Source organism: Schistocerca gregaria, chromosome 1 (genome assembly GCF_023897955.1).
Source record: "Schistocerca gregaria isolate iqSchGreg1 chromosome 1, iqSchGreg1.2, whole genome shotgun sequence".
NCBI lineage: Eukaryota > Metazoa > Arthropoda > Insecta > Orthoptera > Acrididae > Schistocerca > Schistocerca gregaria.
Window position 1 is genome coordinate 467,096,574 of NC_064920.1, and position 4,267 is coordinate 467,100,840.

The 4,267-nt window shown below is 50.6% G+C and overlaps 2 non-coding genes across 2 annotated transcripts; both read left to right on the forward strand.

Annotated features, from left to right (window-relative positions):
• Nucleotides 1-602: 602 nt before the first annotated feature.
• Nucleotides 603-674, forward strand: Trnah-gug (transfer RNA histidin (anticodon GUG)). The gene has a single exon. It is a non-coding gene; the product is annotated as a tRNA-His (tRNA).
• A 543-nt stretch (nucleotides 675-1,217) lies between these two features.
• Trnal-uag (transfer RNA leucine (anticodon UAG)) lies at nucleotides 1,218-1,299 on the forward strand. The gene has a single exon. It is a non-coding gene; the product is annotated as a tRNA-Leu (tRNA).
• The last annotated feature ends 2,968 nt before the right edge of the window (nucleotides 1,300-4,267 follow it).

Genomic DNA, 4,267 nt, shown 5'->3' on the forward strand with positions numbered 1-4,267 from the left:
TGTAGGCGCCTTTTGCTCTCATCATTGTTGGCGTTCGTCTCGACGAAATGCGTCCGGAGTACGCCGTTCTATAATGTGAGAGAGTGGATTTTTTACAGTTGTCGCCAGTTAACCGTATGTGCTTGCTGCGCTAGATAAAGAGCACTGCCGTCGTTAACCTGTGTGGTCTAGTGGCTAGGATAGGTGGTTCTCACCCAGTAGGCCCGGTTCGATTCCCGGTACGGGAAATGCACATTTTTGTTGCCCCTCTTATGCTACTTGTCTCGACTTTGCTCGACTGACGCTACGCTGACGCGTGCAGAAAGCTACGTTAAGTATGTTTCACGGCAACACCCGATGGCGAGAGAGATGCGGCGTCTGTCCACTTGTTATCGAGCCACATACCTGTAGTGAAGAGGCTTGGAGGACTGCAAGACATTGCCACGGAGGAGAATGCAACTGACCACTGTAGTTAGTGTCCTGACAGCACAGGGACGTTCATTTGTTTGTATACATGTGATGGAGAACGTGTCTGACACTGCTGTGGCGTGACACTGTGGGCTGGGCTTTGCTGTGTACCGCCACTTGCAATCCCGCCAGCTGCTTTTGAGGGCGCCTCCGTGGCCGTGATCGTCTAGTGGTTAGGACATTGCGTTGTGGCCGCAATAACCCAGGTTCGAATCCTGGTCACGGCAGTTTTGAAAGTTTTGCCTTGCTGCCGCTGCTATAGCGATAGTGCACGAGTACTCGAAATTACAGTGATCTCCTGATTTTTCACTCGTGTTCCGCAGGCCACAGTTTATACTTCCACTTCATCACCAACACGTAATGTCACCTCCCAGAGCGCGGACGTCCGCTGCTCTCTGCAGTCGAAACGGGCAGTTGTTTGAAGTGCGATGGTTGAGCAGCCAGTGCCAGCAGAACAGGAAGCTGTGACGTACACTGTTTCTACAAATGCTAGGAACACCGGCGCCCAATGCAGCCAGCGCACGTAGCGTGGCCGAGCGCTGTAAGGCGCTGGTTAATGTCACCAGTCTGTTCGTAGGCGTGGGTTCGAATCCCAGCGCTGCTCCTCCTCATCAACGACAGCTACAGACAAGTGGCGTCGCTCCCATACGGCGGGAACGGCATTTTCGTATTGTGGATGGCCTAAAGAGACGCTTCCAGTGGGAGAGCAGTGGAAATACATGGCACAGCGATTGCCAAGACACTTAACGTTTTGCCGCTCTTGGTCAAATGGTAACGTGGCCGAGCGGTCTAAGGCGCTGGTTTTAGGCACCAGTCTCTTCGGAGGCGTGGGTTCGAATCCCACCATTGCCAATTTTTACGTCTCTTTTTTTGTGCCGCTGCGGTGTTTTATCGTGGGGTAGGACACAGCTTTTGTGACGCGCCTGTTGTGTAGGTAGCGTGGCCGAGAGGTCTAAGCTGCTGGTTTCAGGCACCAGTCTCTTTCGAGGAGTGGGTTCCAATCCCACAGCTGCCAAACGTGTAAATGTTTCCTGTGTCGAAGACGGCTGCACTTAATGCCTGCAAAGAAAACGGCTTCTGCTTCGTGAATTGCCGTAGAACAGTGCGTGGTGCAACGACAGGATTGGTAGGCCCTTTTGCTCTCATCATTGCTGGCGTTCGTCTCGACGAAATGCGTCCGGAGTACGCCATTCTATAATGTGAGAGAGTGGATTTTTTACAGTTGTCGTCAGTTAACCGTGTGTGCTTGCTGCGTTCGATAAAGAGCACTGCCGTCGTTAACCTGTGTGGTCTAGTGGCGCAGTTCCGCTTCAGACGCCGTGCAGTGTGGACGTGCCTAGTCTTTCGCTCCGCCATAGCGTTACGTATAGTGGGATATCGTTTGTTTACGTGTAGTGTTGTACCTTCTGTGAGTTTTTCTCCGTCGTTGTTTCATGCCTTGTGTTACTTTCTGTGCGTATTTCAGTGTTTTTTTCTGTAGCGGTTTAGACCGCGGTGTTTTTTGAAAATGTCGTCTCAGGTTATTCCTCGTCAGGCTACGGTTAGTTTTGCTTTTGACAAGTCCACCCGCCATGTGCAACCTAGCTCCCTTGAGATTCATGATTGGTTAGTAGATACGTTTGGCATTCATTCGGATCAGGTGCACACTGCCTATTTTGATACAGTACTCTATGGTTTTTTTTGTTAAATTTATGGATCTCCTTCAGGTTGATAAAATTTTTTCCAAATTTGGTCATCAGGTTCTCTTTCGGCATCGGGATGATTCTGTCAGTACCGTACTGCTTTCAAATGCTTCCATTACGTACACCAGTGTTCGTGTTTACAACCTTCCGCCGGAGGTGGATAATGTGTATCTTAAGGAGGGTTTACTCAAGTACGGTGATGTTAAGAGTATTAGCCTTGAACGCTGGTCCAGCCAACATCGCCTGCAGTGTTACAGTGGCATTCATTCCGTGGAAATGCACGTGAAGCATAATATTCCCTCGCAGCTGCAGATTGGTGGATATCGTGTCTATGTAACATATAGTGGACAGGTTGGCACCTGTTTTTTGTGCAATGAGAGTGGCCACGTGCGTAACAACTGTCCGCGGAGGGTTTTTGTGTTAAAAAATTCTCTCGAACAGCGTCGCAAGTTAACGGTCGCTGACCTCGTTGCAGGTGGTTCTGCTCTTGGTGTCGAACAGTCAAGTGGTAGTAGCGCCCCGCCGCAGGTTGTGCACGCCCCTGACACAGAATTTCCTCCTTTGCGTGCCAAATCTGATGTTGTTCCGGCTGTTACTCAGGTGGGTGTGCCGCCTTTGAATAATAAACGGCGTCGCGCACAAGATGGAAATAGTACGGATGAGGATCTCCCCGAGATGCCCCAGTCCGAGAGACCGTCATCCTCCGAGCCACAGTGTAGTGTAGATGCTCCCTGTCCCCCTGAAGTAGCTGTTCCGGTAGCGGCTGCTGACGCCCCTCCGGCTTCCGACGCAGCTTTTCTCGAGTTGGCTCGTCGGTCGGGCCTGTTGGCGCCAACTTCCGAACCGACTTCGTTGTCACAACAAGTTGAGCCGCAACAACTTCCTGCTTCGCTGCCCCACACCTCTGCCAGTGGAGCTGCTCCACTTCCTTCCAACTTTGCAGCTTCGGACCTTCCTGCTCACGTTTCGCCTCCGTGTAGTCCATGTTTGCCGGAAGCTAGTATTGGTGTAGACCAGTCCGTTTCGTCGGATGTTTCCCCCGCGACACCAGACCCTGACTGTGGACCGGCGCGGGTGGTGTCGGATACAGAACTTGACCCTCCTACGTCACCGGCGGCTGCCGCTTCCTTGCCCGTCAGCCGACGCAAGTTGCGCGTTCAGCCGAACGTCAATGCTGTTCGTAAAAAACCGAAACGTAAGGGATCCGCGGAAGGGGGTAGCAGTCCACCTCCCTCGGATGCCTCTGTCTCCCATGCTATGGACTGTGATGTTGATGCGTCGGTGTAGGTGATTTCTTCTCTCGCTTTTCTCTCCATGGTTCAAGCATACACCTTTCTTACCTTGAATGTTAACCGTATTGAGTTCGACGTTCGCATTGCCTCTTTGCGGCAGTTTCTCTACGACTCCTGTGCGGACGTAGTATTTTTGCAGGAAGTATTGTTTTCTGATCTCTCTCTACCTGGATTTCAAACTGTTTTTACTGTCGCACCGGAAAATTCAACAGGAACTGCTCTTTCGAGAAGGTATTCCTGTTACTGACATTGAATTCCTTGACTCTCGCCGTGGGATTGGTTGTCGTCTTTTTGATCTCTGCCTAGTTGTTTTGTATGCCCCCTCTGATTTGGGTCGCACTGTGGCTCGATCGCGCTTTTATAAGGAAGAGCTTATTTATCTTTTGCGCAAGAGTCCTCGGAGTCTCCTGCTCGGAGGCGATTCTAATTGTTTGACGCCCTGAAGACCAGTCCCCCAATTTTAATTATTGCCGAGATTTACATGACTTGGTTCGTACGATGCACCTGCGTGATGTTTGGGAACACAAATATCCAACCCTGGTGAAATTACGTATTTTACCGCGTCCTCATGCAGTAGACTCGACAGATTCTACTTCTCTGATTTTTTATGTGATAACATTCTTTCTGTCGATGTTATTCCTACTAGTTTTTATGACCATTGTGCTTTTACTGCAACTGTAAATCTTAGTCACCAACCGGCAAAACTTTATCGTTCCCAGTGGATGTTAAATGTTTCCCACCTTGCCGACAGTGCCATTGATGATGTTGTATGTGCCGTGTGGGAGCGATGTCTTCGCTCTGTCCCGCGTTACCCCTCCTTGCTCGTTTGGTGGACTGCGTTTGACA